Here is an 8660-nt window from a genome sequence, read left to right on the forward strand (position 1 = left end):
GTGTTCGGGTGCAAGAAGTTGGCCTTGTCATGAGCGCAAAAAAAGTCTGGCACGAGTCCTGCCTATTAAACATACATTATGCAACAGCTAAATCTGGTTATTGCAAGTCTTTATTTAGGCTTCAGATGTCATAGAAATTATAAATTAGATCTTTATTTACATAACAAGCACAAAATCAACTCTGTAGACGAACGGATGGCTTGGATTCGGCTTGGATTTAAACAGGATTTCATTGATTGATTAAATTTTTAAATGGCGTCGTAAGCGGAGATTAACCGTTACGTTGACTTCATACTCCCGGAAATTTTAGATCGAGGCTAAATGATAGAGTGTGCGAAGCGAGGCCGCTGTTGAGCGAGGCCGCATGTCAGTCAATTTGATTGAAAGTTCGATATATACGGCCTTGATATTATGTTTAGTTGTGGTTAAAATGAGAGTTTGGATGTCGGTATTATACGCTCTTTTGTCACTTGCGTTTACAGAAAAATTGATAAACATCGCAGCTAACATCACCCCAGTTGAATTGCAGCCCCATTGGATCACTGTTTCCTATTTGTCTGCTTCGGGAGTTACGTAGGCCTACCCCAGTTACTACGGTACAAGAATACACGCAGGCTAACAAGAAGTCGTCTATAATTATTATGCCTCATTGATTTGGTCCATTCCTTTCAAACTTTCGCTTCTTATCTATATATTAAAAGTCTTATTTTTAATTTGTAGTAAAAATAAATGTGATACGAATTGAATTGCTACCCCGTCTCAAACCGAATAGGCTAACGGTACCACAGCCATTGGAAACGTTACTTGATAATCGAGATTATGTAGGTGGAGTCAATCAAACGATCGGCCATTCTCGGAGACGGTGAAGAGAAAGTTGACTCCCAATTCTAGTCAAAAATTACAGTGGTAATAACTTTGTTCAGAATAAAGTAATTTGACTGAAAATTTCAATATATTCTTCTTTCATCATCTATTTTTGAACTGTTATAGGAAGAATGGCCAACTCTCTATTAAAATCTCCCATAATGTATCTTTAAGGCTAAGCATTTGTTGATTATTCAAATATTTTACAATTTTATTCTGATTAAAATGCTCATATGTATGTAGTTGCAGCGTGTCTTCATATCCAAGTATGCCTACCCCTTCTTGGTCCTCCGATACCGGGTACTTCGAAGTATGTTTTTTGAACATTGTCTTGTACGCGTTTTTCCCATTAATGGGTCTAACTGGATTCAGAAGCAACATTATAAAAAGACTTACTTCGTGCCTATAAATAAGTCCATTTGCAGAGGTTATTTTCGGGACAGTTTTTGTAAGTTTTGTCCACGATAACTTTCTCTCTGCGTGTATTTCAAGGGTTCCTCCCGGAGCCACGCCAATAAACTTCTCGTCAAACTCGTGAATACCGCCAACAATTATCCGATACTGTCCTCGAATCCCTGTAAACATAAGGATAGGAAAAACAAGTCATAAAAAACAAATTTCTATGAAACACTGGCGACAGGTGGCAAACTCGTGAATACCACCAACAATTATCCACACATTTCTATGGAACACTTTGGACATCAACACTGGCGATAGGTGACCAAATCGTGAATACCGCCAACAATTATCCCATACTGCCCTCGAATCCCTGTAAACATAAGGATAGGAAAAATTCGTCGTAAAAACAAAACTTCTATGAAACTCTGGCGATAGGTGCCCAGCTCGTGAATACCGCTAACAACTATCCGATATTGTCCTCGGTTTCCTATAAATATAAAACGGACACAATTATGTGGATCAATCTGCATGGGCTCTAACACTGGCGGGTGGCGACAGGTGCCAAACTCGTGAATACCACCAACAACTATCTAATACTGTCCTCAGATTTTTGTGTATATAACATGAGCTCCAACACGGGCAACTGGTGCTAATGTTCCTCCATTTCATCACTTCGGATTTAGACATGATGTGGCCCTGGACTATATGACGTTTTTGGCCCCATGGTTAAATGTTACAACTGGGCGTCTCGCAACATTACATGGCCCGAGAAAACGAGTACAATATTTAAAGTAAAATAATTCACATGCTGGACAATATGAATGTTTGACAACTTCACCCCAAACTACATGTCCATCGCTTAAATAGTATTAATACAGTACGAGTTTTAAGAAATCACCGTTTTGTCGAATTGGAAATCATATCACACTCACCACAGTGTCCATTGGCCAATTTCCTCCATTTATGATATAAATAAAATACGCTTTGGATTATTCCACTAAATTTTAACTAAAGATAAAATCCAAATTTTGGTAGATACTTCAATTTTGATTGGCTAAGCACTAAAAACAATCTAATATTATCCAATCAAATTACTAAAATTTTGAATTTATCTTAGTTAAAATTTCGTGAAACAGGCCCCAGTACACACAAAATGTCATATAAAATATGAAAAGTAAAACAAATGTTCATGTTCTTGCAATCTGAAAGAGATTTGTTTTATAACTTATTTGGTGTTTTGGAAATAAATTGCCATGTGATATTTACCTACTAATGTTATGTGCGCCTTTCTATTAAATATGCAGTCTTCAGAACCAATATCCATTCGTCCATGAATAAGAATGTATTTGAGCGTCAGGCTATAGTCACCATCTGTGCCCCATACAAGTCTTCCATTGGGTTCGATCGTAATGCTTTCCAGTTCTGGAGGAGTTTCATCTAGTAATACTGCAGCGTTGGAAATAGTCACCTTTGAGCCCAGTCCTGGTTTCTATTTTTAAAAAAATCAAATAACGGTTAAAATCTCTGATGATGTGTTCCTGTGAGTGAGTAATATTCTATTTTTCTGCACAATGGACATACGCCATTCTACACCAATTTGGATAATGACCACGGCATACGGGGTTGTAGTGTGCTACAAGAAGCGCCACGATTCTACTCTCAATACTTCAGTTGTTGGGACTGACAGAACCGTGATAGGACTGAATTTCGCGTCACTCGATTGCAATTCCGTGAATTCGGAACGTTCTGGACTGACAATCGAAAACCGATGTCAAGCAACTTGAGTGTGTATAGTAATGAATGTATGACGTTCTACCTTTTTGCTCCAACCGGGATAATAAAGACGAACATATGCCATGCTGTGTGCTATGAAAGAAATATTAGCTGGACAGAAATTGAATCAAACTGTCAATGGTTCTTTTACGCGCACACCAAGTGTTTGTTTGTTTGTTTGTTTGTTTTTTGTTTGTTTTGTTGCTCTTTTTTTTGTTCCACTCGAACGACTAGACGCCGTTCCTTGCCAAGCCTTTGTCCTGCAGCACCACTGAAAACGGCAAATTAGTATGCATAGTTTAAGGCCGCCGAATTATTTGGACCAAAAAAAAAACCGATCTCGCTAAACAAGCAATGGATAAATTGAAAGAATCAAAATGTTAATCAAAATGTTAATAAAAATGTAGCACGTTGTGTTATTCCATGGGTGTATGTCATAAATACTTTCTTCTTTCACCAAAGAAAATGGGAAATTTCATTTGCTCGTAAATGCATCTAGGAATCCGGACCAGGTCAATGTTAGTTTGGACTGCATGGGGATGAACCTGTGAGTTTGGTAGGTTTGGGCGCCCCTAAAGACGTTACTTATGGGGCTCTATGTTTGTTTTGGGGTCCTTGGATTTACGTCGTTTTTGATAAATTGGTAAGATTGCCACAAGCTAAATCTGTGCATAAGCTCGAAATATCATACTATTACTCTAGAAAGCACCATTTACAGTCAGTTTTTCTACAAGTTTCTCGCACCCGTAACGTGGACAGGCACAGGAGCTCCCGGCCACCCAGTCCACCCTTGTAGTTTGGAATTCCATTTCTGCAGTTTAGAAATTTCTTAGCTTATGAACTGGCTTTGTTTTCCAAGGAAAATATTAAACACTTTCATTTTTTTCTTATAACCAAGGTCAAGAAATACCATTTGAATTTGTTCTCGAAAGATGATAAGGTTAACATAGCATAGTGTGATTCTTCTTATCAGTTCAGAAACGACATGTGGAATTCTCGAGCAAGTGGGGTCAATTCTTTTTGACGAGACAGATAACAGAGCTGCACCCTTATGTTTGTTTCTCAGCAGTCTGTGCCCCTCCATCTTGACATTTGTGGCAACGGTTTAATAGAAAAAATCGTTAACGTTTTTTAGTTGGTCACCTGTACAACGACTTAGACGACAAGAAGATGGGAGACGAGGTGGTTGATAAAGTAGAAACCTGATATGAAATGAAATGGAGTTTAACGTCCTACTGTTCTGCCCCGACTGGGATAATGAAGACGGACATAACCCATACAGCGTGCCAGGGGAAATGTGTCCCGGAAAGCGGGCTCTATGACCTACTCTTCTATCGAATTCCAACTGCCCTTGCTTTTTATCATGTGCGCCAACGTGTACACGGAACCTCGGTTTTTCGTCCCTTGCCAGGTCCTCTTCCTGTCCCACTGACAAGGGGGAACAACACCTGAAAATCCAGATCGAACACGGGATCTCCAGGTTAGCGAGCCAACATCTTACTCACTGAGCCACCGCAAATCCAAGTAGAAACGTATTATTTACATACACTTCATAAGCTTTCAATCCGAAGTCGAAAGTAAAAACCATCGCGACACTCTTTTGCCAAAGTTGTTTGGCCACTTGTACACCGAATTATATAAGACATGTACAGAAAGTAAATAATCACAAAGAATGGGACATAAATGAAAATTAGCCGCCATTAAACTGATACCACCATATTCCACACATCCCAAAATGTAATGAAATGGGGTTTAACGTCCTACTGATCTGTGCCATATAGGCTAATGAAGACGGGCATATGCCATGCAGTGTGCTATGAGGGAAAATGTGCCCGGACAGCATCACTATGGCCTACTCTTATATTGAATTTCAACTGCCAAGGGTTATTCTACGTGCACGCCAGTGTGTACACGGGACCTCAGTTTTTCGTAACCATCCGAACTACTACTATATAGTAAGTGCAGGAGGACCGCACTACACGTAAATCAAAAATCTACAAGATAAACCTGCGGACAAGACAGAAAATTGACATTGCACCAAACAAACAAATATCAAATCAAGTGAATGGATCCGGGGGCCAGCCGTAAGCGTCCACTGCGCTGTACAGTCCCGGGCCTGTAGTGACACAGACTTCGCTCAAGTTTGAAAACAATCAGGAATACAAAAAATACGTTAACAGAAATAATGCGACCTATCTTGACAGTGGTCGTGTCCTCACTGGCGATAGTCTGCCAGTTGACGTCATGAGTTAGAACATCAAACAATTTTACCAATAAGGGCGATAATCCGAATAGAATCTCGTAAAATGCTAAAATAATAAGTGTAGTGAGCAAACAGGAGCAATATGGTGTCCCTGTTCAGATTCTCTGTTCTGTTTTGCTCCTCTGACATGGAGGGACCACGCCGGAAAATCCCTAGGAACTTTCTCGATCAACGCAAACGAGGCCTCCAGGATAGCGAGCCAACATCTTATTCACTGATCCACCCCGGCTCCCAAAATGTCTCGGATTTTTGGTGTCCCCATGCTATCTGGTCCCGCATGCCAAATCAATGGTCACCGCGCTCAGTTATCACAGTTAAAGCCAAAATTTATCGATTCTCCATTTTTCCCTACATTACCCTAGACAGATGCTAACATCGCGAATATCTTTCTATCTGAAACACAAACCATGTTCGGTCACAACAATAAGAATGGCGTCGCAGAACGGCTGTGCCTAGCAACAAAAAGCAATAGGGTTTAGTGGTCTACTTTTTCTGCATCAACCTGGCTAATGAAGGCGATCGAGAGTGAAATATTACCCGGTCCGCGGTGTTTTCAACCTGCTCTTCACCGCATCCCAACGTGTAAGCGGGACATCGCCTATTTGTTGTTCTTGACCAGGCCCAGCAACGGGACAAATCCTGAAGAACTTTCTCGGACAACAATTGTATCGACCCTAGGACCTCATGCCTGTTATATTTATATATATTTGATACAACTGAGCTGTTAAGAGACAGACTTTTATCATACAACAGCCGTTTACCTAGCGATGCACGGGTAGCGCCCCCCTGATGTTTCGTGAAGCCGGAAGAAGTAGAACGCCAATACCCAAAATAGCAGTGCAAAGCCAGCCAGTTACTCCATTGTGCCCTGGCAGCGACACTACGACCTGATCTTATTTCGAATTCCCACTCTTATTGTTCTTTTACGTGCCAGTAGATTTATGACACCTAGGGCCGGGTCTACCGACTTGCAGATACTAGCTAGCCCCAACTAATCAGTGGACCCTCATGTATAGAAATGTTGGCATGTTTCGGTCTGGGCCGAATTTACCTACTTGTGGTCCCTATGCCAAACTTATCAGTAGTCCCCCAAATAACTGGTGAGTTCTACGTCTAATGGTAAATTCGGCCCTAATGGCTCGTTCGTTCCTTAAAGCTTAACGTTCGCTTTCACCTTGCGTGATATCGTCGACAACTGTCACTCCCAGACTCGATGTGACCTTATACCCTATATTTCAGTCAGACCAAAAAACAGAAAAATGGCGTTCACAAATCGTATAATGTATATTTTACTTCTTTTTATTTTTAAAGAATGTTTTGTTTTTGTACTCTTTCAGAGCATATCCCATACATTTTTGGGACATTCTAAAATGACAAACTACACTAATTAAAGTAGCTAAATCTCTAACTCAATATCATCCAAAGTCTTCCACATTGAAAACACGAATTATTTATCAATTTAAATCAACATTGATGCCGTGATCTTACGGGGACAAGATGGGCTTCTGATATCCAATATTTAAGACAAAATAAACATTTTACCATTGGTACATTAATCGTGTACCATAATGCGTTTCATCGTCATTTGTAACAAGTGACCAGAAAGAGCGAGGCTAGATATATTCCACAATTAACTCATGTCAACAATCGGTGACTACATATTCTTATCTGGAGAGAATGCGCAATAAATACTATTGGCGTAGACTGGAATAACCAGACGCTAGCGATTGTCATTCGATTGAGACTTCTGGCGTATTTTGCCGAACATAACTGATTTGATATTAAGAGTAAAAACGGAAACGATTGAATGTAAATCAGTTTATATATTTTCATATTACAATATTATATGCGTTGCTACCCATTTGTGTCAATTTCTAGATCCAAAATATTAGCGATTTCCTTTAACACAGCTTCTACTTCTTCTTACTATCACACAAAAAATATAAAATAAAAACGTTACCAGATTTCCATTCCAGGTACTTGCTTGAGACCATCGTCGAAGGTCGGGTTCCTTGTCCGGACATTGGCAATCCACAGTCACTAACGCCAGTAGCAATATAATCGCACTTAGCACCACCCTCATGTTGTCATTCAGTATTGTTGTAACTGATAGAGTCAGTGGGTTTTACTTCAGTTTATCTTATCTGTATTGAGATTTGGAATGGTATTTTTTAAAGTAAATTGTCACCTACTTGTAAACTATTTAGATTTGAATTTATATAAATATAGGTGGAAGACGTGGTAGCTGGGAGACGCGGTGACTCGCTTATCTGGTTCGATCCCGGTGTTGGCCGAGAAAGTTCCTCGGGATTTTGCCGCCTTATGTCTCCCTTGTGAGTGGTGCGGGACTGTGGGCCTGACATGGAACATCGTCTAGTCGTTCGGATGGAACAAAAAGTCAAGGTCCCGTGTACACATTGGCATGTACGTATTTAGAAATCTTGACAGTCGTAATTCGAAATAAAAGTAGGTCGTAGTATCGCTGCGTTTCATTCTTGGAGCTATCAGCATCGGAGTGCAACTGGTACGTCTACTTATTGGGCTAGACCAGGAGGATCCCCCCACCCCGCTAAGCAACCGCACTGCTACAGATGTTCGCGGGGCAATCGACATGTTCACAATCTTTCCATATCCCCTTACTGTCAGATATTTTGGAGATGTACATTCCCATTGTGGTATATATCCACTCACACTAGCTACCACACACGTTGTAAAAACAGTAGTGAACCATGCACTGCAGAATTTATCTTCAAGGCTTTGGGTAGATGTTTTCACTATATCTACAGTTTGGCTATTGAGGAAAACAACAGTCTCTCCAACTGAAACAAAACGCTTTAATACATGCATTTTTGAGAATTATGGACAATTGACGATTGCATCTTGATCTCAAAAAAATGGTCTAGGAATACACAGACTTTGATCACTGGAAATTGAACTGCTCTGCCGACAGTTAGAGGGGAGAGGTTTGGTAATGTCCGAGGCCAACTCCTTGATTGTTATGACCCACAGAATAGGGCCTGATACTCAGAAATGTGAGAACGACAACAGCTATAGTATCAAAATATGAAAGAGCCAACAACTCTTTATTCAGTGTTCTTAATTTTTTTTTCTTAATTCATAATCCTTAAATCTTATTTCTTCATTTGTTGTCGTATTTCGGTACACTAAAATTAACATTTGTATCTTAAAATCAACATTTGTCGAAATACGACAACAAATGAAGAAACGTGATTTAAGGACTATGAATTAAGAACTAAGAATTACGAACACTTAATAAAGAGTTGATGAATTTGATTTCACTACTTGATTGAATGTCCCCTGAATTGGACGCCCGGGCCGCCAACCCCTCTCCCCCCTCCCT

At 40.1% G+C, this 8660-nt stretch overlaps 1 long non-coding RNA gene across 1 annotated transcript; it reads right to left on the reverse strand.

Annotated features, from left to right (window-relative positions):
• Positions 1 to 1265: 1265 nt before the first annotated feature.
• On the reverse strand, positions 1266 to 7274 carry LOC130010640 (uncharacterized). The gene is made up of 3 exons (XR_008785910.1): positions 7260 to 7274; positions 2530 to 2752; positions 1266 to 1439 (listed from the first exon to the last, which is right to left on the reverse strand). It is a non-coding gene; the product is annotated as an uncharacterized LOC130010640 (long non-coding RNA).
• Between the last annotated feature and the right edge of the window lie 1386 nt (positions 7275 to 8660).

This window comes from Patella vulgata, chromosome 1, assembly GCF_932274485.2.
Source record: "Patella vulgata chromosome 1, xgPatVulg1.2, whole genome shotgun sequence".
Taxonomy (NCBI): Eukaryota; Metazoa; Mollusca; class Gastropoda; family Patellidae; genus Patella; species Patella vulgata.